This window comes from Bombina bombina, chromosome 2, assembly GCF_027579735.1.
Source record: "Bombina bombina isolate aBomBom1 chromosome 2, aBomBom1.pri, whole genome shotgun sequence".
NCBI classification, from domain to species: Eukaryota; Metazoa; Chordata; class Amphibia; order Anura; family Bombinatoridae; genus Bombina; species Bombina bombina.
This window is the reverse complement of record NC_069500.1, coordinates 266,330,909-266,358,147: the sequence shown is the minus strand read 5'-3', so window position 1 is coordinate 266,358,147 and position 27,239 is coordinate 266,330,909.

The following is a 27,239-nucleotide window of genomic DNA, read 5'->3' as shown; positions in this document are numbered from 1 at the left end:
CGATAAAGATTTTTTTAATTGTAATTAGTAACTATACTGTGACAAAAAATTTGGATTGGTGTAAATAGTTGGCAAGACGGCCTGGCACAAAAGGATGGCAGGCAGGAGGGAGATGCAATTCAAGGAAACTAGGAGACTGATTACTGACAGTCTAAACAGTGATGATTGACAATTTTTGAAATACTGTTAACAGAAATATGATTGCTGACAACAATTGGCTAGGTAGGCCTGGCTCACAGCAGGCTGCAAGGCAGGAGGAAAGTGCTATTCAATGGCACCAGCAAACTGACGATTCAAATCACAGCAACTATTACCAAAAATTTTAATTTTTAATTATTAGAATACTGTCACAACAAATGGTGTCTACATAAATCTCTAACAGGAATGCAACTTGGAGGTGATAACTTTAAGCAGTGCCGTTAACTGTCATGGACCTCGGGGGGAGCAGGGGGAGTGCCATGATCAGGTGCTGCGTAAGAGGAGGCAATACTGCTCATCATCTCCCATATTCCCCCCAAAGTCCACGAACCTATACATGAGACTACATAGCTAGTGATAAATAATACATAAGTAACATTCTAAGAAACATATTATTTTTTGAAGATCAATACACAGTAACAGCTTTGCAACATTACAACATAATTACCATACAGTGTTACCGGGCGATCTATTCTCTGTCTTAAATACTAATAGATAGGCAAGCCTTAACTGTGTCTTCGGAGTATAGGAGAAGGCGAGCGTTGCAGAGTATCTAGAGGCAAAAGGTGGTAAGAAGTCTCTGGGGAGTAAGGGGGGGCGTTAGAGATGGGGATATTGGAAAAACTTATTGATCTAAATCCTAATTTCAGAGGCCTTAGGCATATTGTGTCAGTAGAATGTGACAGAGTGTCATGTCTCGGGATATATCCTAAGTCCGTAACAAGCTAGATGGGGTGGTCATCCGGTTTTCAAAAGGAACAAACAAGTATAATAAAGTTATTGAACGGCATATAGACACTTTATGTTTCTTCAAATATTACAGAAGTAGCAAATAAATTTGAAGCACAAAAAAGAAAAAGGGAATTAGGAAACAAAAAAAAGAATGAGAAAAAAAAAAGGTAATCTATGCTAGACAACAGTAACAGAAATTAGGGTCCATGTAAATAGGTAGTCAATCCGTGAATAAGAGTTGTGTGGCTTAGAGTGATGTGCATAATCCTTTTCAGTTGGGGCGAGGCATCGCCATATGCCATGTAGGCCATGTTGGTACATGAGTTTATGCAGTGCATTAGATTGAGTAGTCAAGTTCCGGTCAATAGGGTGTGAGCGTGCTGTTTTTTTATCTACAGCAGGATCCCAGACTAGATTAAGGTCTCCCCTATCAGTAAGTGGCCCCTCCTAAGTTCGCCCAACCGTCCCAGGAATTTCCTCATGAATGGGATTTGTTTATTGTTTGGGGTGTAAATGGAGGCTAGTGTATAGAGTATCCCATTTAAGGTGCAAACTATAATAAGGTATCTACCCTCAGGGTCTCGCTCAACATATTCTATCACACAGCAGACATCTCTGTGTATTAAGATTGCTACTCCTCTCTTCTTTTCTGAAAAGGAAGCAAATTCACTGACTGGGTAATGGGTCAGGTTTCGGAATTGTTGTGCGTTTTTATCCCAATGTTTCTCCTGTAGGAAAACAATGTGTAATTTGGGGAAAGCCAGATAGTTGGATAGCAGACTTCACTTAGTGGGGGAGTTTAATCCCTGGACATTTAAGGTGGCCACAGTTATAGGGGCCATAGGTCAAAGGAGCTTGAGATCCAAAAGGGGGTGTCTCATTAAGTCTAGGAGCCTGGAATCGTTAAGGGGCAGGAACAGTGAGGGAGTAGGTGAGGTGCGTAGTTCAGCAAGTGTATCTGTCTGCTTTATCTTATTGGTATGCATCTTTATGATACTGTCTAGTGATTAGTGATGTGTATATAACACTATCTCAATGAGTGTTCTCTCTCCAATTGTTGAGAGAACACAACTTTTTAGGTGGGGGGGAGAGGTAGGCATGTGAGTCCTAACCCCAGTCAGCCGTTCTGACTTGTGCTTTAAGATTTCTTTAAGTGTAAGGGGGGGAGGCACTACATTCAATTGCTTAAGATTCAGACACATCTCATGTTCAGTGCCGGGCATTAGAGATGGGGATATTGGAAAAACTTATTGATCTAAATCCTAATTTCAGAGGCCTTAGGCATATTGTGTCAGTAGAATGTGACAGGGTGTCATGTCTCGGGATATATCCTAAGTCCGTAACAAGCTTGATCGGGTGGTCGTCCGGTTTTCAAAAGGAACAAACAAGTATAATAAAGTTATTGAACGGCATATAGACACTTTATGTTTCTTCAAATATTACAGAAGTAGCAAATAAATTTGAAGCACAAAAAAGAAAAAGGGAATTAGGAAACAAAAAAAAAGAATGAGAAAAAAAAAAAAAAGGTAATCTATGCTAGACAACAGAAATTAGGGTCCATGTAAATGGACCTTCTCACCCAACTTCAAGAACAAGGGGTTTTAAGTCCATCAGGTCAGCTAGAAAGTCTCTCAGCAAGTAGTCCAGTTTTGGAAGCAGCAGGAAATAGACGTACAGTGCTGTGTTGTTCAATCACTCATGTTCTGTCTAGGAGGGTTCTTGTCTTGGGTGTGTGTGAATCTCTTCTGGGTGGTGCTCACTCTTTGAGGAAGAGGCCACCACTCTGGGCCGACGCCCTCAGATCACTTACATTGTCTCTTCTGTGGTGGGTCTCAGGCAGTTCTTGTGGTAATAGGTCCCATCTTTGCAAGAGTTCTCTGGCTTGTTGTGGCAATGAGGCTATGAATTGCTGTCCTTCTTTGTTTATATACAACTTAACAGGAAATCCCCACCTATATTTTATGGCTTTATCTCTCAGTATTTTGGTGAAGGGTTGATAGTGGTGGCGCAGCTGGAGGGTGTGCGGTGAAAGATCTTGGTAGATTTGGACATCAGTATATTGTTCTGGGAGAGTTATATCACCTGCCAGAGCTCGAAGTAACTTATCCCTGAAGGTGTAATAGTGCAAGCGGGCTATAACATGCCTAGGCTTATCCCCCTCTGCAGTTCGAGGTCTTAATGCTCTATGTGCTCTGTCAATCAGCATTTCCTGACCCACTTCTGGGCCTAGTATAGTCGTAAACATCTCCTTTATGTATTTCTCCAGATCTTGAGGGGAGACAGCCTCAGGGATACCCTTCACCCGGATATTATTGTGTCGGGTTCTATCCTCCAAGTCGGCCAGTTTAACTTCCAGGTTAGAGTGCAAACATTTGGGTTTATCTATCCTTGTCCAGATGATATTTGGCCATGTTGGTTTGCTTTCTCTTACTCATATAGGCATTTGAATTCTGGGTTCTCTGAGGATATCCAACTACTTCTGTGCCAAGTTTCAGCCTGCTCCATTTGCACCAGCTGGGTGCTTTTTAAGTGTGAGTAATTTTATTCTTCTGTGCTGCTGTTCTTATTTGCATTGGCGATATTAGGCCATGGTGGCACCTCTGTGTTTTATTCTTTTCTAACTTCCAGGTCAGTAACTTGTTCCGCTAGATTCTGAGAGTAGCTGAGCAAGTTAGAGTGATCAATCATCAAATCTTCCTGCTTACGCTCTAGAGCGTCAGTTCGCTCCCGAATAGTTGCTATATTACGTTTCAGGTCTGCATGACCTTTCTCAAATTTCTTGGACAAATAATCGTGGTGTGAATCCAAAAGTGAGGTGATAGAGTCCATCAGATTATTGTTAGCCTCTGTATCTGTGCTCAACGAACGCCCCACTGACTGGATCAAAGTCGCCCCTTCATGTACTTCATTGAGGCTGCTAGCATCTGAGGCTTCTTCATCAGTGCCAGCTTGAGATCTAGAGGTGGGCTTGCTAAAGTTGTCTACTGCTGTGCGTTTTGGGGTGGTGTGGGGTTTCTGTTTTCTCTTGAACGCTTGGAAAATAACTTTTTTAAAGGGACAATCAACGCAATCATTTTTATTGTTTAAAAAGATAGATAATACATTTTTTACCCATTCCCCAGTTTTGCACAGAACACATGGTTATATTAATACACTTTTTACTTCTGTGATTACCTTGTTACTAAGCATCTTCTGACATCCCCCTGATCATATGGCTTTAAATTTATTATCTATTGACTTGCATTTAAGCCAATTAGGGCTATGTTGTTAGAACTCAGGGGTGTCAGCACAATGTTATCTATATGGCTCAAATGAAATAACTTCCCCTGTTGTGAAAAGCAAATACAAAATTATGTGATCATGGGGCTGTCTTTGGGGACTTAGTAACAGACAGAAATGTAGAGGTTTAAAGGTTATAAAGTATGTTAATATAACCCTGTTGGTTGTGCAAAGCTGCAGAATGGGTAGTAAAGGCATTATCTATCTTTTTAAACAATAACAATTTTTGTGTTGACTGTCCCTTTAAGTTCAAACGTGACTTCTATTTGCAAACATCTGGAAAAGCGATGGGTTCCAATATGGCTCTTACATATGTAAATTTGTACATGCTATGGTTTGAGATACATATCATGAAACCATTACTATTACAACACATCAAATTTTATGTAAGATACATCAATGATGTTTTTTTGGTGTGGAGGGGCTCAGAAGAGAAACATGGATAAATGCTTTGAATGAATATGATTCTCCAATACGCTGAAGTTTGAATATAGAAGAATATCTATTCCTTTCCTGGATTTGAATATCATCAAGATTGAGTGTGGGGATGGATGGAAGTTTGGAACCTCATTATATTCAAAACCCACTGGAAGAAATTCTTTGTTGTCAGCTCATAGTTTTCATCCAACACATCAGAAAAGGGGTGTCATTTCCTCTCAGCTCATGAGGGTGGCCCCGGAACAATACGTTGGACAGCACTAGGACCATCCAAGAAGGGGTGATGAAGGAGAAACTAAAGGATAGGGGCTACAGGAGATCGGATATTAAAAAAGTATCTGTTAAATTGTCAAAGCATAACCAAACATCCATTAGATCTAACTGAGAGATCATACAGATGGATAAGACATTACCAATCACACATATGAGAGCATCTTTGCATGATATATATATATATATATATATATTTGGCTGATGAAGGAGGCAAGACCTCCGAAAACGTTACAGAAATAAAAGTAACCTGTTTATGAAAGTCCTGAGAGTGCATTTTCTTTTGGCTGCATATCTTCTACAAATTTGCACCCAGGCATTTTTCCTTTGTGGGCGAGTTCTGGTGTTTTGGATACCTATATATATATATATATATATATATATATATATATATATATATATACAGGGTGTGCAGAATTATTAGGCAAATGAGTATTTTGACCACATCATCCTCTTTATGCATGTTGTCTTACTCCAAGCTGTATAGGCTCGAAAGCCTACTACCAATTAAGCATATTAGGTGATGTGCATCTCTGTAATGAGAAGGGGTGTGGTCTAATGACATCAACACCCTATGTCAGGTGTGAATAATTATTAGGCAACTTCCTTTCCTTTGGCAAAATGCGTCAAAAGAAGGACTTGACAGGCTCAGAAAAGTAAAAAATAGTGAGATATCTTGCTGAGGGATGCAGCACTCTTAAAATTGCAAAGCTTCTGAAGCGTGATCATCGAACAATCAAGCGTTTAATTCAAAATAGTCAACAGGGTCGCAAGAAGCGTGTGGAAAAACCAAGGCACAAAATAACTGCCCATGAACTGAGAAAAGTCAAGCGTGCAGCTGCCAAGATGCCACTTGCCACCAGTTTGGCCATATTTCAGAGCTGCAACATCACTGGAGTGCCCAAAAGCACAAGGTGTGCAATACTCAGAGACATGGCCAAGGTAAGAAAGGCTGAAAGACGACCACCACTGAACAAGACACACAAGCTGAAACGTCAAGACTGGGCCAAGAAATATCTCAAGACTGATTTTTCTAAGGTTTTATGGACTGATGAAATGAGAGTGAGTCTTGATGGGCCAGATGAATGGGCCCGTGGCTGGATTGGTAAAGGGCAGAGAGCTCCAGTCCGACTCAGACGCCAGCAAGGTGGAGGTGGAGTACTGGTTTGGGCTGGTATCATCAAAGATGAGCTTGTGGGGCCTTTTCGGGTTGAGGATGGAGTCAAGCTCAACTCCCAGTCCTACTGCCAGTTTCTGGAAGACACCTTCTTCAAGCAGTGGTACAGGAAGAAGTCTGCATCCTTCAAGCAAAACATGATTTTCATGCAGGACAATGCTCCATCACACGCGTCTAAGTACTCCACAGCGTGGCTGGCAAGAAAGGGTATAAAAGAAGAAAATCTAATGACATGGCCTCCTTGTTCACCTGATCTGAACCCCATTGAGAACCTGTGGTCCATCATCAAATGTGAGATTTACAAGGAGGGAAAACAGTACACCTCTCTGAACAGTGTCTGGGAGGCTGTGGTTGCTGCTGCACGCAATGTTGATGGTGAACAGATCAAAACACTAACAGAATCCATGGATGGCAGGCTTTTGAGTGTCCTTGCAAAGAAAGGTGGCTATATTGGTCACTGATTTGTTTTGGTTTTGTTTTTGAATGTCAGAAATGTATATTTGTGAATGTTGAGATGTTATATTGGTTTCACTGGTAAAAATAAATAATTGAAATGGGTATATATTTGTTTTTTGTTAAGTTGCCTAATAATTATGCACAGTAATAGTCACCTGCACACACAGATATCCCCCTAAAATAGCTATAACTAAAAACAAACTAAATACTACTTCCAAAACTATTCAGCTTTGATATTAATGAGTTTTTTGGGTTCATTGAGAACATGGTTGTTGTTCAATAATAAAATTAATCCTCAAAAATACAACTTGCCTAATAATTCTGCACTCCCTGTATTTATAATATTGAACAAGGAGACTTCTGAGAAGGTGACTACGGATACAGTGAATTTTGTGATCACATTCACTCCCCTTCATAGGGTTATAGAGAAATCCATTAGATCTAACTGGGAGATCATACGGACAGATAAGACTTTACCATTCACACATATGAGAGCACCTCATATGGTGTATAAAAAGGCACCTAATCTGAGAGAGATTGTTGTCCATAATGACCCAGTAAGATGTTACCAAAAGGGATCCTAGTTGTATGAGAGAAGAAAGTTGGGTTGCTATAAATGTGGCGATTTCACGACATACAACAGTATGATCACTGGCCCAATCTTTCATCATCCTTTTAAGGGCAAACGCTATAAAATCCAACATAGGTTGTCATGCACCAGTGATTATGTGATTTATACACGGTCCTGTCCATGTTCCCTGGTGTATGTCGGGAATATCACTACAACCTTCATAGAGAGGATGGCAATTAGGGAGGCCATTAAAAATGGTACTTCGGATGTAACAGGGTAGGCATCATATTCAAACGCACCACCTCCTATTCTAGTAAACGTTTATATCCCAAACACATGGCAAAGCAAATTAATTGCCACTATTACAACAAACTCCTAGAACTCCAGAACAGGGCAACTTCAACCTCCCTTTTTAACCCCAACTTGACACCTCAAAGGGCATCACATCGGTCCCCAAAAGAATTATTAAAAAATTTAGTCACACACTTGAAAAATTAGCAGTACATGTGATCTAGCATATTTTCAACCCAACTAAACAGGACTATACCTTCTTTTCCCACCCTCATGACTCTTACTCCAGACTTGACTCCCACTCTTTTTCAGACCAATTCAATCTAGCTCTAATGACTAACATCACAATACTATACATGAACTGGTCTGATCATGCACAAGTCGTCTGTTACCTAAACTGGCTCTCAATGCCAGATCACCCATTCCTTTAGAAACTAGACGATTTCCTGCTTAATGACCCTAATTAATTGACATAGAAAATGTATTGCTTGAGTACTTCACGCTTAATGATTACCCCGACCTACAGCAACAGAAAATCTGGGAAGCTCACAAGTGTGTGATACGAGGAAAACTTTTAAAACATAAGGCCAAACAGGCTAAACAAACTAGAACAAACTCAAATATTTCTCCTTTATGGTGACACTTCACACACACTTGAACATCAACATGTCAAATTACAGCCGTCAAATTACAACAAAACAGCCGTCAGATTACAACAAAAATATTATGAACAGAAAAACCTGGCAAACTTCTAGCCAGGGCACTCAAAAAGAAACAATTACAAATTACAAACATATATCCGTATAATAAAGGACAAACAAAACAACACTTATACAGACAGTCCTAACATTTCGCGATTACTACCACAGCCTATACAACCTAAAAGTCACCCCACATCCTATAAGCAACACTACTGGTCAATAATCTATCAAAGACAGTACATCCTTCTATGGGGTGCGTGAATTGTAAGACATTGAAATTGAGGAACTCGATGCCTTAATCATTACCAAAGAAATCCTCGACACAATTAACAATTTACCCACGGGCAAGAGCCCTGGACCTGACAGATTTACTACAAAACATTTAAAAATACCTTGGCACCTTTCCTGACCAGCCTATTCAATACACTGGACACCCCAAATGGACTCCCCCTTCTATGATCACTGCCTTTATCACCTTAATACCCAAGCTGGGGAAATCCCCTGACAGACCAGAGAACTATCACCCGATCTCGCTTCTTAATTGCGATATTAAAATACTTGCTAAGGTCCAAGCGAACCAATTAAAAAAATATTTACCTAAGCTGGTTTCACCTGACCAGGTGGGCTTTGTCCCTGGCAAAGAGGCCAGAGACAACACCTCCTCATTGACTATGCCCAACACCAACAAATACCAATGATTATAGTCTCCACTAATGCAGTGAAGGCTTTCAACAGGGTCAATTGGTCCTTCCTGAAAGCCACCCTGTTGAAAATGAGATTTGGCCATCGATTTATTAACAACATATTTTCGCTGTATACATCCCCATCTGCACAGATTAAAATAAACAATATACTCTCATCCTTCGTTGAAATATCAAACGATACCAGCCATGGATGTTCCTTGTCCCCCTTCCTTTTCGAATTAACTATTGAAGTGCTCGCAAAAAAATCAGGGACAATGATCAAATAAAAGGTATAAAGATAGGTGAAAAAGATTACAAAAATTTCTCTTTATGTGACATTGTACTGCTGACCCTCATTGATCCAAACTCTACATTACCGCTAGTCCTCAAAGAATTTGACTCCTATAGGAATGTCTCCAACTTTCTTCTAAATCAATCCAAATCTGAAACCCTGAACATCACCCTCCCACAGAGGGAACTCTGTGTCCTCTCACATATCTGCCATCTAAAAATAAGAACAGACAGACTCAAATACCTAGGTATACACCAGACACCTTCCTCGGAATCTCTCTTTGAAGCCAACTATTCTATTTTACTAAATGACAGTACTCAAGACCTGTCCTCATGGAAGAATATGATGATCTCTTGGCTAGGCAGAATTAGTGTCCTTAAAATGACTACCCTCCCTAGTATTTTATATTATTTACAAACCCTACCTATTCATCTGCCCCCTCGCTTCCTAACATGACTTCAGGGCACCATAGAAATGTTTGTATGGAAAAACATAAAGCCGCATATAGCCAAGAACACTCTCTATCTCCCTAAAGAAAATGGGGGGCTAGACCTACCAAACATCACTCTTTACCAAAAAGCCATCCATCTTCAACACCAAATCGAGTGGAGTATCAACTCCAAGAACAAAATGTGGGTTCAACTGGGCAGGACCATTTTGCAAGTTCCCAACTTAGGTGCTTTGGGTTGGTTACCAACAAAACCGGACCTTCACACATATCTAACTATCCACTGATCCGGGAATTCTTCAGACATTGGGATAAAATCCTACAAGAGCACCCATACATTTAGTCTAAACCTTCTCAGTTAACCCCATTCATCAATAACCCAGAAGTTCCTTTCTCTTTCCCGCAGGTCTACCAAACAAACAAGACACAATTAGATCAGGTGCCTTTCCACAGACTCATAACCAATGACAAATTCAAACCTCTAACAAACCTCAATAACTCAGGCATACCCTTCACCGGGTATTCATACAATCAATTCAAAAGCTACCTGGCTTCCCACAAACATTCCAAATCCCTAACTAGAGCCCCACCTTTCTAGAGATATTAACCTTATTACCCACCTCATTGAAGCACCTTATTACAATCAACTACCAATTACTGCTGCTCCCCAGAGACGCACCCCCCCCCCCACTCCCCCAAGTTTCACCAAACTCTGGAACAGGGACTTCCTGTTAGTGACAAAGACTGGGGTAAAATATTTCGTAATCACGCAAAAGCTTCTATATCAGCAAAAGTTCTAGAAACTAACTATAAATTCCTTTCCTGTTGGTATTACACACCAGAAAGACTCAGGAAAATGTTTAAAAACTTAGAAGGCAAGTGTTAGAGAGCCTGTGGGGGACATGGGATGTTACTCCATATCTGGTGGGACTGCAAACTCATTGAACCCTTCTGGCAGATGGTTCTGGACATGGCCAACTCTAAAATAAACGTCTCTATCCCCAGTGGGTGGGGGGTTTTACTGTTGGGGGGACTTTGTATTTTTTTACAGGTAAAAGAGATGATTTCTTTAGGGAAATGCCCTACAAAAGGCCCTATTGGTATTTTATTGTAGGCTAGGGGTGTTTCTATTGGGGGGGGGGGCTTTTTTGTTTTTATAGAGCTATTAGATTAGGTGTAATTGTTTTTATATTTGATCATTTTATTTTTTTGTAATCTTTTTATCTTTTATTTTTCATGATTTTAGTGTTAATTATTTTTGGTAAACTTTTTCTAGGATTTGCTTTGTTTAGTTGTAATTTAGATTTTTTAATTTATTTCGTAGTGTTAGGTTTTTTAAATTTGTAATTTAGATATTTTAATTGGTAGTTTTTTATTTTATTAGAATAGTAATGTTAGGTTAGTTTAATGATAGGTTTATTTTTATTTCACAGGTAAGTTTTTATTTATTTAAATAGAGTTATATTGTAATTTTAATTTAAAGTTAGGGGAGTGGTGGTTTAGGGGTTAATAGGTTTATTTAGTGGCAGAGATGTTGGAGGCCGGTGGTTTAGGGGTTAATAACTTTATTTAGTAGCGGGGATGTCGGGGAGTGGTGGAATAGGGGTTAATAGCTTTTATTAGTATTGGCAATGTCGGGGCGGCAGATTAGGGGTTAATAACTTTATTATAGTAGCGGCAATGTCGGGGGCAGCAGATTAGGGGTGTTTAGACTTTGGGTTTATGTTAGGGTGTTAGGTTTAAACGTAAAAAATTTTTCCCATCAATGGGGTTGTGTTACGGCGATCGCCATTCCACACTTCAGGTTTTAGGTGTCTGGCGAATGGAAAACACTGCTTGATTGGGGTAGAAATAGGGGTGAGAGGTTTGTGCACTGTATACAGCTATTTTCATCTCATGTCCCATTGTGAAAGGTGTCAGTTGGACACCGAAACATTTGGGGAATATGTCATTATAGTTTGACGAAAATAAAAGTGATGTTTTAATTTTTCACAAATCTGGTGAGTGCTGTGTCTATCTCTTCGATATTTAGATGTGTATATTATTGCACATAGCACCCCGGTGGATGTTTGCAGACTAACGGCGAGATTACAAGTTTTGTGTTAGGAGCTATGCGGTGCTAACAAGCAGTTTTTTCTCACCGCTCACTTACATGCAGCGCTGGTATTACAGGTTTTCAGAAACCCAGCGATAAAAGACAAGAAGTAACCCCTAATGTCATCTCATGTCCCATTGTGAAAGGTGTCAGTTGGACACCGAAACATTTGGGGAATATGTCATTATAGTTTGACGAAAATAAAAGTGATGTTTTAATTTTTCACAAATCTGGTGAGTGCTGTGTCTATCTCTTCGATATTTAGATGTGTATATTATTGCACATAGCACCCTGGTGGATGTTTGCAGACTAACGGCGAGATTACAAGTTTTGCGTTAGGAGTTATGCGGTGCTAACGAGCAGTTTTTTCTCACCGCTCACTTACATACAGCGCTGGTATTACAGGTTTTCAGAAACCCGCCGTTAAAAGACAAGAAGTGAGCGTAGAGCAAAATTTAGCTCCATATCTCACTTCAATACCAGCGCTGCTTAAGTCAGTGGTGAGCTGGTCGTACGTGCTCGTGCACGATTTCCCCATAGACATCAATGGGGAGAGCTGACTGAGAAAAAGTCTAACATCTGCCAATAAGCAGCATCAAACTCAGTAACGCAGCCCCATTGATTCCTATGGGGAAACGAAACTTATGTTTACACCTAACACCCTAACATGAACCCCGAGTCTAAACACCCCTAATCTTACACTTATTAATCCCTAATCTGCTGCCCCTGACATCGCCGCCACATGCATTATATTTATTAACCCCTAATCTGCCGCTCTGGACACTGCCGCCACCTACATTATACTTATGAACCCCTAATTTGCTGCCCCCATCATCGCCGACACCTACATTATATTTATTAACCCCTAATCTACCGCCACCAATGTCGCTGCAACCTACCTACACTTATTAACCCCTAATCTGTCGCCCCCAACGTCGCCGCCATTATATTAAATTTATTAACCCCTAAACCTAAGTCTAACCCTAACCCTAACACCCCCTAACGTAAATATAATTTAAATAAATCTAAATAAAATTACTATAATTAACTAAATTATTGCTATTTAAAACTAAATACCTATAAAATAAACCCAAAGCTAGCTACTATATAACTAATAGTTACATTGTAGCTAGCTTAGGCTTTATTTTTATTTTACAGGCAAGTTTGTATTTATTTTAACTAGGTAGAATAGTTACTAAATAGTTATTAACTATTTAATAACTACCTAGCTAAAATAAATACACATTTACCTGTAAAATAAAACCTAACTTAAGTTACAATAACACCTAACACTAAGGGAATAACCCAATAGGGGGCGCTATTATGTATAATATACAATATATATAAAAGCCCACGTGACCATATATAGATGTTTCAATATAACAACAATCAGCGGATGAATAATATAACAAAAAAAAAAAAAAAACAATATTATTGTGTGTATACACACTACTAGATACCAGAGTCCTAGATCGTAAATGGAGGACAAATGCAAGAAGTCCAATAAGTCCAATATGATTCAGGTGTCTGTCTTCTATGGAACTATAGGCAGCACTCAATCTTCACCCTCCAAAGGTTTAGCGAGTCTAGAAACAAATACAAGGAAAGAGGCGCCGTATGTGTGAATCTGAAACAGCTAACATCAGATATAGAGCAAGTGCAGGGTACTCACAATATAGAAAGGCACTCCAATGTGCCTATAGGAGCAGGCTGGTATTCACAGCAAACCAGCTAGCTGAACCGGCAATCCAGGATATCCTAAGGTAGGAGACTCTGTGTCTTAGCAGACTGTATTTACTGGGACCAGCGATATGGAAACAGGAGCTAGGTGCAAACAAAGGCACACCACTGTGTGAATCTGTGAGGGTACACTGGTAATTTTGCAATCTGTGCAGGGTACTCACATTCTGTGGCGGCACTCAATTGTACCAGTAGAAACAGGCTGGCTTTCTCAGCAAACCAGCTAGCTGTGAGGGATGTGAAGCAGGGAACTCTGCAACATTCAGGATCAACAGGTAGCTCAGAAATAATCAGTAGCAATGAGGATATATGGTTAAAAAATGGATTTAATAATATTAAAAGCAATTCAAAATACATATATCCCTCATGCACTAAAAGTAAGTGACATGCAATGCGTTTCTCGGTTTCAACCGTTTCATCAGGCATCTGATGAAACGGTTGAAACCGAGAAACGCGTTGCATGTCACTTACTTTTAGATGTCCGGTCGTCAGAACAGTAAGATCGATCTTCAGGGGGTTAATGTTAGGTTTTTTTAAGGGTGTATTGCGTGGGTTTATTTTTTAGGTTAGGGTTTGGGCCACAATAGAGCTAACTACATAGTATTTTATTTGGGGGGTTGGTTGTGTGGGTGGTGGGTTTTACTGTTGGGGGTTGTGTGTATTTTTTTTTACAGGTAAAAGAGCTGATTTCTTTGGGGCAATGCCCTGCAAATGGCCCTTTTAGGGGCTATTGGTAGTTTAGTTTAGGCTAGGGTTTTTTTTTATTTTGGGGGGCCTTTTTTTATTTTGATAGGGCTATTAGATTAGGTGTAACTAGTTTAAAGATCTGTAATTTGTTTTTTATTTTCTGTAATTAAGTGTTTGTGTTTTTTGTGTGATTTAGCTAATTTAATTTATTTAAATATGTATTTAAATTAGGTAATTTATTTGATTGTATTTAATTTAGTTAATTTATTTAATTGTAGTGTAGTGTTAGGTGTTATTGTAACTTAGGTTAGGTTTTATTTTACAGGTCAATTTGTATTTATTTTAGCTAGGTAGTTATTAAATAGTTAATAACTATTTAATAACTATTCTACCTAGTTAAAATAAATACAAACTTGCCTGTAAAATAAAAATAAACCCTAAGATAGATACAATGTAACTATTAGTTATATTGTAGCTAGCTTAGGGTTTATTTTATAGGTAAGCATTTAGTTTTAAATAGGAATAATTTAGTTAATGATAGTAATTTTCTTTAGATTTATTTAAATTATATTTAAGTTAGAGGGTGTTAGGGTTAGACTTAGATTTAGGGGTTAATACATTTAATATAGTGGCGGCGATGTTGGCGACGGCAGATTAGAGGTTAATAAGTATAATGTAGGTGGCGCGATGTTAGGGGCGGCAGATTAGGGGTTAATAATATTTAACTAGTGTTTGCAAGGCGGGAGGGCGGAGGTTTAGTGGTTAATATGTTTATTATAGTGGTGGCGATGTCCGGAGCGGCAGATAAGGGGTTACAAATTTTATTATAGTGTTTACGATGCGGGAGGGCCTCGGTTTAGGGGTTAATAGGTAGTTTATGGGTGTTAGTATACTTTTTAGCAGTTTAGTTATGAGTTTTATGCTACAGCGTTGTAGTGTAAATCTCTTAACTACTGACTTTAGAATGTGTTAGGAATCTTGGAGGTAGAGGGTGTATCGCTCACTTTTTGTCCTCCCAGGACAGACTCGTAATATGGAAGTCCCATAGAAAAAAGTGTTTACAAAGTTTAAGTAAGTCGGTTTGCGGTAAGGCCAAAACCTGCAAGACTCGTAATACCAGCGGTAGTAAAAAAGCAGCGTTAGGACCTGTTAACGCTGCTTTTGCAGCCTACTGCACAACTCTTAATCTAGCCGTAAGTGAGTGCACTTGACATGATTATATATATATATATATATATATATATGTATATATATATAAAACTATATATTTAAAAATAAAAATAAAATTTTCTTGTATGGGAAGAACATTGGAATGTAAAATAGGTATAGCCACCTTAGGATTTAGAGCTGTAGGTCTAATGCGGTTACCGGTTAGCATTTAAAGGATAAGGCCTCTAGTTATCAAACCGTCAACCTCAAATACGCTGGAATTCCGCAGCGTATTTGTGGCGAGGCTGATTCGCCTTAGTTATCAAGCCCTAGACACCGGCAAACGTAGAATATAGTGACGTAAGCTTCGATCCGCCGGACTCAGTCCGACACAGATCTATTCTTACGTCACTCCAGATGTTTCGCACAAAAGTTCGGCACAATCTGACTATTTTTGCTAGTTATCAAAAACTAGCAGGTATGCACGGCACTTTTCCGGCCCAGCGTACCTGGTTTTCAAACCGCCGCCCTGGAGACGGCGGATCCCATAGGAATCAATGGGAGTCTGACCATAGCGAAAGTTCATGTTCGCTGCTTCCAGACATCCCATTGATTCCTATGGGAGCTGTCTACACCTAACACCCTAACATGTACCCCGAGTCTAAACACCCCTAATCTGTCCCCCCTACACCACCGCAACTAAATAAATGTATTACCCCCTAAACCGCCGCTCCCGGAGCCCACTGCCACTATAATAAACTTATTAACCCCTAAACCACCGCTCCCGGTCCCCGCCGCAACTATAATATATGTATTAACCCCTAAACCGCCGCTCCTGGACCCCGCCGCCACCTATATTAAACTTATTAACCCCTAATATGCCCCCCTACACCGTTGCCACCTATAATAAATTTATTAACCCTATCCTGCCCCCCCTACACCGCCGCCACTGTAATAAAATTATTAACCCCTAAACCTAAGTCTAACCCTAACCCTAACACCCCCCTAACTTAAATATTAATTAAATAAATCTAAATAATATTTCTCTTATTAACTAAATTACCTATTTTACAGGTAAGTATTTAGTTTTAAATAGGAATAATTTATTAAAGTATAGTGTAGTGTTAGGTGTAATTGTATTTTACAGGTAAATTTCTCTTTATTTTAACTAGGTAGCTATTAAATAGTTAATAACTATTTAGTAGCTATTGTACCTAGTTAAAATAAATTGAAAGTTGCCTGTAAAATAAAAATAAATCCTAAGATAGCTACAGTATAATTATTATTTATATTGTAGCTATATTAGGGTTTATTTTAAAAGTATTTAGTTTTAAATAGGATTAATTTAGTTAATAAGAGAAATATTATTTAGATTTATTTAATTAATATTTAAGTTAGGGGGGTGTTAGGGTTAGTGTTAGACTTAGGTTTAGGGGTTAATAATTTTATTACAGTTGCGGTGGTGTAGGGGGGCAGGATAGGGGTTAATAAATGTATTATAGGTGGCGACGGTGTAGGGGGGCAGATTAGGGGTTAATAAGTTTAATATAGGTTGCGGCGGGGTTCAGGAGTGACGGTTTAGGGGTTAAACTATTTATTTAGTTGCGGCGAGGTCCGGTATCCGCAGGATAGGGGTTAATAAATTTATTATAGGTGGTGGTGGTATAGGGGAGCAGGATAATGGTTACTAGGTATAATGTAGGGGGCGGCGGTGTCCGGGAGCGGCGGTTTAGGGGTTAATACATTTATAAGAGTTGTGGCGGGGTCTAGGAGCGGCGGTTTAGGGGTTAATAACTTTATTTAGTTCCGGGGGGCTCCGGGGGCGCCGGTATAGGGGGTAGAACAGTATAGTTAGTGTGGGTGCTTAGTGACAGCTTGTCAATAAAGCTGTAAAAAAGCCGAAGAGCAGCGAGATCAAATGAGTGATAACTATCACAGTCCGCTGCTCATCGCCCCGTACTTGGTGCGCGGCTTTTTGACAGCTTTATTAATAACTTTGGCAAGATTTTTCAGGTCTGCGGCGGCGATGGTAGGCGAGCTTAGGTGGGCGTATTGAGCCGGCGAAGGCAGGTAAAGTAGACACGTTGATAACTAGAGGCCTAAATGTTGAACTCTATTGAATTCTATGGGGTTGCAATATCTGAAGTTCAGCTGTTTGTGCACATTGGGTTTGCTAGATTGCAAGCAATTTATTTTCAACTTGTAATATCAGCATTAACCCACCCGAGTTACAAGCTTACTATTAGCAGCGTTTGCATGTGAGCGGAAAACATTTTTAGCACATCACTTGTAATCTGGCCGTATATTTTATTATATATTTTATTATAATATATGTTTAAATAATTCCTTAAAGGGACATGAAACTCAAAAATCTTCTTTCATGATTTAGATAAAACATATAATTTTAAACAACTTTCCAATTTACTTCTGTTATCAAGTTTGCTTCATTCCCTTGGTATCATTTGTTGAAGGAACAGCAATGCACTACTGGTTTCTAACTAAATACATGGGTGAGCTAATGACAATCAGTATATATACGTAGTCACCAATCAGAAGCTAGAACCTAGGTTATTTGCTGATCCTGAGCTTTCCTAGATAAACCTTTCAGCAAAGTATAACAAGAGAAGGAAGCAAATTAAATAATAGAAGTAAATTGGAATCTTGTTTAAAATTGCATGCTCCTTCTGAATCATGAAAGAAAGAAAAAAATGGGTTTCATGTCCCTTTAAGTGACATAGCTAGTATAAAAGATGAGTCAAAGAAATTATTACCTCCATATAAATTTATTTTAATAAGGTTTGTTTTGTGTGTTTTAACTCCAGACCTCTGGTTAATTAAAACAATGTGCCCCAATTCCCCCCAAAATAAAGTGGACAGTTCCTTTATTAAAATAAAAAATATGAGAGAGAGAGAGAGAGAGAGAGATGCACACTGAGATAGCCAGCTGTTTAAATAAAGAGCTAGAGCTGATTACTGTTATTAAAATATACCTCTAAATAAGAAAACTTCAAATGAGTCATTTTCTAGTAAAATAAGTGCCAAAACCCTATTAATACACACAGACCAAAAAGCAAGTATGACATCCACACACAGAGAACAAGACAGTTTTCAGTAACTTATAAATTGCTCATTAAGGCAAAATTAACAAGGAAGAGCTTCATATCATCAAAGCTGTCAGATGCTCACTGTCAACACAGATGTTATCATGTTAATAATATCATATTATTACATATTTAGTAACTGCTGCACTTATGGGGCCTATTTACTAATATGCGAGCGGACATGATCCGATATTGCGGATCATGTCCGCTGCACATCGATAAATGCTAACAGCTCTCGGCATGTATCATTGCACCAGCAGTTCTTGTGAGCTTAATATATATGCCCCATATTCTCTTCATACTATGATCAGAAAATGTCTATTCTTCCAAAATGTTCTATTGTCATAGCCCAGCACAGCCGTTAATGTCATCTTTAAATATTAAAGATAAGATAAAATATATACTGAATAAATAATCTTTTCACACTGCCTCAAATCCCTGGAATAACATCTTATACATGAAAAAATAACATCAAAATTAAATGAATCTGTAAATGAAAGCTTGAAAATGAGATCTGAGTTTTGTAGAGCACTCTATAGAAGTCTAATAAGTGAAAGAGTTACTGAGGCTGTGCTATAAGATCATTAAGGCCAGATTACAAGTAGAGTGGTATTTATCGCTCCTGCTCACGCACTAACTCTAATTTTTGCGGGTACCGGGTAGTGCTCATATTAAAAGCTGAAAGTAAAAAGTTTTTGCTCGTTAGCTAAACCGATGCTCGCAAAAAGCCGAAGTTAGAATATCCTGACTTTGTTAATGCATTCCCACAAATAAGTTAATGGAACAAGAAAAGCGGAAAAAAAAAAAAAAAACCTAACACTCTACTCAAACGGAAACCTCTACTCTACTCAAGTGTGTTAGCCCGACATGAAAATTTGAATATTTCACATAGAAAATGTTCTTTTTGTACATAAATACATATTTCTACATATATTGGATGCTATTTTGGTACAGTATATATCTATACCTTTATATATAGATTATTATATATAGATATAGATATATACAGATATACATATGAATATCTATTTATAAATACTTAGAACATATTCATCCCCTATTTGAGAAACATTGAAATGTGAAATATTTACAGTAAATACAAAGTATAACACTTTATTAAAAATTAATATTGCATAAATATGCTTTAACATGTTTCTATCTACGTGACTGCAAAGGGCTCCAATTCACTTATATATATATATATATATATATGTCTATATACAGTTATGGCCAAAAATATTGGCACCCGTGGATTTCTGTCAGATAATGCACCACTTCACCCAGGGAATTGTTGCAATTACAAATGTTTAGGCATTCTCATGTTTATTTATTTGATTTGTATTGGTATGACACAAAAAAGTGGAGAAAAGAAAGCCAAATTTGACACATTACTCGCAAAACTCCAAAAATGGACTGAACAAAATAATTGGCACCTTCTCAAAATTGCATTCCAACGCCTAGATTTAGAGTTTTGCGTTAGCCGTCCAAACCAGCGTTAGGGGGTCCTAACGCTGGTTTTGGCCGGCTGCTGGTATTTAGAGTCTTGTAGGTAAGGGTCTAACGCTCACTTTCCAGCCGCGACTTTTCCATACCGCAGATCCCCTTACGTCAATTGCGTATCCTATCTTTTCAATGGGATCTTTCTAACGCTGGTATTTAGAGTCTTGGCTGAAGTGAGCGTTAGAACTCTAACGACAAGACTCCAGCCGCAGAAAAAAGTCAGGAGTTAGGAGCTTTATGGGCTAACGCCGGTTCATAAAGCTCCTAACTACTGTGCTCTAAAGTACACTAACACCCATAAACTACCTATGTACCCCTAAACCGAGGTCCCCCCACATCTCCGCCACTCTATTAAAATTTTTTAACCCCTAATCTGCCGACCGCACACCGCCGCAACCTACATTATCCCTATGTACAACTAATCTGCTGCCCCTAACACCGCCGACCCCTATATTTTATTTATTACCCCGTAATCTGCCCCCCCCCAACGTCGCCGCTATCTACCTACACTTATTAACCCCCTAATCTGCTGACCGGACCTCGCCGCCACTATAATAAATGTATTAACCCCTAAACCGCCTCACTCCCGCCTCAAAAACCCTATAATAAATATTATTAACCCCAAATCTGCCCTCCCTAACATCGCCGACACCTAACTTAAAGTATTAACCCCTAATCTGCCGACCGGACCTCGCCGCTACTATAATAAATGTATTAACCCCTAAAGCTAAGTCTAACCCTAACACTAACACCCCCCTAAGTTAAATATAATTTTTATCTAACGAAATAAATTAACTCTTATTAAATAAATGAATCCTATTTAAAGCTAAATACTTACCTGTAAAATAAACCCTAATATAGCTACAATATAAATAATAATTATATTGTAGCTATTTTAGGATTTATATTTATTTTACAGGCAACTTTGTATTTATTTAAACTAGGTACAATAGCTTTTAAATCGTTAATAACTATTTAATAGCTACCTAGTTAAAATAAATACAAAATAACCTGTAAAATAAATCCTAACCTAAGTTACAATTAAACCTAACACTACACTATCAATAAATTAATTAACTAAACTACCTACAATTATCTATAATTAAATCAACTAAATTACAAAAAACAAACAAACACTAAATTACAAAAAATAAAAAAGATTACAAGAATTTTAAACTACCGGTAATTACACCTACTCTAAGCCCCCTAAAAAAATAACAAAGCCCCCCAAAATAAAAAAAATGCCCTACCCTATTCTAAAATAAAAATTAAACAGCTCTTTTACCTTACCAGCCCTTAAAAGGGCCTTTTGCGGGGCATGCCCCAAAGAAAACAGCTCTTTTGCATTTAAATAAACATTACAACCCAACACCCACATACCCCTAATCTAACCCACCCAAACCCCCCTTAAAAACCCTAAACACTAAGCCCCTGAAGATCTCCCTACCTTATCTTCACCACGCCGGGTATCACCGATCCGTCCAGAAGAGGGTCCGAAGTCTTCATCGTATCCGGCAAGAAGAGGTTCAGAAGAGGGTCCGAAATCTTCATCCTATCCGGCAAGAAGAGGACATCCGGACCGGTAGACATCTTCATCCAGGTGGCATCTTCTATCTTCTTCCATCCAGCGCGGAGCGGGACCATCTTGAAGCAGCCGACGTCCTTTAAGTGACATCATCCAAGATGGTGTCCCTCGAATTCCGATTGGCTGATAGGATTCTATCAGCCAATCGGAATTAAAGTAGGAAAAATCTGATTGGAACAGCCAATAGAATGCAAGCTCAACCTGATTGGCTGATTGGATCAGCCAATCCGATTGAACTTGAATCTGATTGGCTGATTCAATCAGCCAATCAGATTTTTCCTACCTTAATTCCGATTGGCTGATAGAATCCTATCAGCCAATCAGAATTCGAGGGACGCTATCTTGGATGATGTCACTTAAAGGAACCTTCATTCGTCGGGAGTCGCCGGAAGAAGAGGATGGATCCACATTGGCTGTTTCAAGATGGTCCCGCTCCGCGCCGGATGGAAGAAGATAGAAAATGCCGCCTGGATGAAGATGTCTACCGGTCCAGATGTCCTCTTCTTGCCGGATAGGATGAAGACTTCGGACCCTCTTCTGGACCTCTTCTTGCCGGATAGGATGAAGACTTCGGACCCTCTTCTGGACGGATCGGTGATACCCGGTGTGGTGAAGATAAGGTAGGGAGATCTTCAGGGGCTTAGTGTTAGGTTTTTTAAGGGGTGTTTGGGTTAGATTAGGGGTATGTGGGTGGTGGGTTGTAATGTTGGGGGGGGTATTGTATGTTTATTTAAATGCAAAAGAGCTGTTTTCTTTGGGGCATGCCCCGCAAAAGGCCCTTTTAAGGGCTGGTAAGGTAAAAGAGCTGTTAAATTTTTATTTTAGAATAAGGTAGGGCATTTTTTTATTTTAAGGGGGCTTTGTTATTTTTTTAGGGAGCTTAGAGTAGGTGTAATTAGATAAAAAAAATTGTAATCTTTTTTTATTTTTTGTAATTTAGTGTTTGTTTTTTTGTAATTTAGTTTAGTTGATTTAATTGTAGATAATTGTAGGTAGTTTAGTTAATTAATTTATTGATAGTGTAGTGTTAGGTTTAATTGTAACGTAGGTTAGGATTTATTTTACAGGTAATTTTGTACTTATTTTAAATAGGTAGCTATTAAATAGTTATTAACTATTTAATAGCTATTGCACCTAGTTTAAATAAATACAAAGTTGCCTGTAAAATAAATATAAATCCTAAAATAGCTACAATATAATTATTATTTATATTGTAGCTATATTAGGATTTATTTTACAGGTAAGTTTTTAGCTTTAAATAGGATTAATTTATTTAATAAGATTTATTTTATTTCGTTAGATAAAATTTTTATTTAACTTAGGGGGGTGTTAGTGTTAGGGTTAGACTTAGCTTTAGGGGTTAATAAATTTATTAGAGTAGCGGCGAGGTCCGGTCGGCAGATTAGGGGTTAATACTTTAAGTTAGGTGTCGGCGATGTTAGGGAGGGCAGATTTGGGGTTAATACTATTTATTATAGGGTTTTTGAGGCGGGAGTGTGGCGGTTTAGGGGTTAATACATTTATTATAGTGGCGGCAAGGTCCGGTCGGCAGATTAGGGGTTAATAATTGTAGGTAGGTGGCGGCGACGTTGGGGGGGCAGATTAGGGGGTAATAAATATAATATAGGGGTCGGCGGTGTTAGGGGCAGCAGATTAGGGGTACATAGGGATAATGTAGGTTGCGGCGGTGTACGGAGCGGCAGATTAGGGGTTAATAATATACAGCAGGGTCAGCGATAGCGGGGGCGGCAGATTAGGGGTTAATAAGTGTAAGGTTAGGGGTGTTTAGCATCGGGGTACATGTTAGGGTGTTAGGTGCAGACTTAGGAAGTGTTTCCCCATAGGAAACAATGGGGCTGCGTTAGGAGCTGAACGCTGCTTTTTTGCAGGTGTTAGGGTTTTTTTCAGCTCAAACTGCCCGTTGTTTCCTATGGGGGAATCGTGCACGAGCACATTTTTGAAGCTGGCCGCGCCCGTAAGCAACGCTGGTATTTAGAGTTGCAGTGGCGGTAAATATGCCTGTACGCTCCTTTTCTGGAGCCTAACGCAGCCCTTCAGAGAACTCTAAATACCAGCGTTGTTTAAAAGGTGCGGGGGAAAAAAAAAACACGCGTAGCTAACGCACCCCTTCTAAAACAAAACTCTAAATCTAGGCGCAAGTTTTTAATGCTCCTGTAATTTGTAATTCAACTCACCTGTATCAATTAACAGGTGCTGACAATATAGAAATCCCACCGACAACCAGTTAAAATGGTGAAAAATTGACTCAACCTTTCTGTTGTGTGTTGAGCATGTAGAAGAGAAAGAACAACAAAGAATTGCATAAGGATTTGAGAACAAAAATTGTGGAAAAGCATGGACAATCTTAAGATTACAAATCCATCTCCAGAGATCTTAATGTTCCTGTGTCCACTGTGTGCCACATTTTCAAGAAGTTAACAGCCCATGGCACTCTAGCTAATCTCCCTGGACGTGGACGAAATAGACAAAGTTGATCAAAGATTGCAAAAAAGGGTTGTTCGAATAGTGGATAAAGAACCTTGATCAACTTCCAGAAAAATTCAAGCTAACCTTCCTGCACAGTGTACAAATGTGTCAGGTCGCACTATACGTCACCATCTGAATGAAAAGAGACGCTATAGTAGGAGACCTATGAAGATGTCCACAGCACAAATAATGTAAAAAAGTGTCTTTTATTGACAAAAATGAGCAATGTTTCGTGACTGCTGTCACTTAATCATGCTATACACAACATACTCAGTGATGCTTCTTTTAAACTGTTTGGCTTGGCGCCAACAACTTCTATCCTTGAGCGCCACCTAGTGTAAGAAGTATATAACTGTCTATCTCTACACTTTCTTTTCAAAATTTATTATACTAAATTTTTCAAAACATAATTTTTTATATACCATTTCTAACAGCTAATAATTACATCACAATTTCATATGCCACCAGCATACGCACCCTGCACCAAGTACTACTTTTAAGCCAATACCTCAATATTATTACATTCCTATGACTACATATTTACCAAAATACTGACCACTCAAAGTCCCTATTCATGCCATTTGGGACTAATGTCCCCAATTTATAAATCCAATACATCTTTTTTGTTTAAGTAATTTCTCCCGGTCACCTCCCTTTCTTAGTGGACCCACATGATCAATGACTTGCCACCTGAGTTGGCTAATACTATGGCCTTTTTCTAAAAAATGGTGTGATACCTGTGCCTCCCTGTCCCCGCATCTAATATTGGAGCGATGTTGACTAAGTCTGTCCTTTACTTTTCTTACCATCTCTCCAATATAGATGAGGGAACATGGGCATTTAATCAGATAAACTGCATAAGTTGTATCGCAAGTGAAAATATTTATAATAGTCAGTTTTTGTCCACTCCTAGGTTGGAAGAACTCTTTTCCTCTTATTATTAAATTGCAACTAATGCATCCCAAGCAGGGTTAACACCCTAAGTTCTTTTTACTTAGATAACCTTGCTGTTTTTGTTTAGATGGTCCTATATCAGACTTCACAAAATAGTCCCTTAGGTTTTTAACCCTTTTATAGACGATAATGGGTTTATCTCTAAATTCCACTATTTGACTATTACATCTCTGAAGTATATGCCAATGTTTGTTTATTATTTTGACTATTTGACTACCATGTATACTATATTGTGAGGAAAAGACCATTCTCTTGCTGTTATTTTTATCTTTATTTGTGACCACTAGATTTTGACTGCATTTATCTAAAACGCTTTGTGGATAACCTCTATTACGAATTTTTTTTTTGCATTTCTTCGGATCTCTTATTGTAATTTTCAGGTTCTGTTACTCTACGTTGAACCCTCATTAATTGGCTTTTAGGGTATTCCTATCAGTTTCCTTGGGGTATAAATCGAATTCCAATTTAGAATCTTTCTTATACACTCTAGTATCCAAAAACATGATACTTTCCTCGCTGAAATTCAATATAAACTCCAAATCTCTCACAGTAGAATTTAGGTCAGTAACAAATTTAATGAGGGAGTCCACGGGACCCCACCATACGCCAAAAATATCATCTATGAAGCGCCACCAGGCTCCTCCATAGTCTTTAAACAGTTCATTCTAATAAACTATTTTTTCTTCTCCCATACTCATAAATAAATTGGCATATGATGGGGCCATGTTGGACCCCATGGCAGTCCCTCTTATCTGAATAAACCAATCATCCTGGAACATGAAATAATTCCAGTACAGAATCAGCCTCAAAAGTTCCTCAATAAATGTACATTGTTGTTGTGTATACCCTCTATCAACATGCAAAACTTTCTTAATAACACCTATACCTGTTTTGTGTTTTATACAAGTATAGAGGCTTTAAATATCTAAAGTATACATAAAAAAACTATCACTGGGTAAATACAGATCTTTCACTTTTTAAAAAAAATCTCCTTTATCTTTAATATATGAACTGCACTTCATTACGTCAGTCTGCAACAATCTATCAATGAAAATGGATACATTAGAAAGGCTGAATCCACACTGGATATTATGGGCCTGCCTGGAGGAGCAGCAAGATTTTTGTGAATTTTTGGTATAGTATAAGAAACTGGTGTCCTCGGTTCCTTATTGTACAAATATTCTTTCATTTTTGTATCTATCACTCCAATCTTTGCTGCTCTCTCCAGGCAGGCCAACAATTCTCTCTGTATTCTATGAACTGGGTTTTGTGTCAATTTATTGTAAGTCCCTGGATCATTAAGTTGTTGTTTAATTTCCTCTATGTAGTGCCTCTTATCTAAAATAACTGATGCTCCCCCATTATCGGCCCCCTTCAAAATCACATTATCCAATTTATTTTTAAAAGTTTGTATGGTGTTCTTTTCTACCTTACTTATATTACTCTTTACCATTATACCATCCCTAGTGACCCGTGTGGATTCATCCTTTTCTAGTGTATCTATTTTCATTGATAGATTGTTGCAGACTGAGGTAATGAAGTGCAGTTCACATATTAAAGATACAGGAGATTTTTTTTAAAAAGTGAAAGATCTGTATTTACCCAGTGATCGTTTTTTGATGTATACTTTAGATGTTTAAAGCCTCTATACATGTATAAAACACGAAACAGGTATAGGTGTTATTAAGAAAGTTTTGCATGTTGATAGAGGGTATACACAACAACAATGTACATTTATTGAGGAACTTTTGAGGCTGATTCTGTACTGGAATTATTTCATGCTTCAGGATGATTGGTTTATCCAGATAAGAGGGACTGCCATGGGGTCCAACGTGGCCCCATCATACGCCAATTTATTTATGAGTATGGTAGAAGAAAAATTAGTTTATGAGAATGAACTGTTTAAAGACTATGGAGGAGCCTGGTGGTGCTTCATAGATGATATTTTTGGCGTATGGTGGGGTCCCGTGGACTCCCTCATTAAATTTGTTACTGACCTAAATTCTACTGTGAGAGATTTTGAGTTTACATTGAATTTCAGCGAGGAAACTATCATGTTTTTGGATACTAGAGTGTATAAGAAAGATTCTAAATTGGAATTCAATTTATACTCCAAGGAAACTGATAGGAATACGCTGTTACAGTATCATAGTTTCCATCCACGCCATCTAGTGGAATCACTCCCTAAAAGCCAATTAATGAGGGTTCAACGTAGAGTAACAGAACCTGAAAATTACAATAAGAGATCCAAATAAATGCAAGAAAAATTTTGTAATAGAGGTTATCCACAAAGCGTTTTAGATAAATGCAGTCAAAATCTAGTGGTCACAAATAAAGATAAAAATAACAGCAAGAAAATGGTCTTTTCCTCACAATATACTATACATGGTAGTCAAATAAACAAA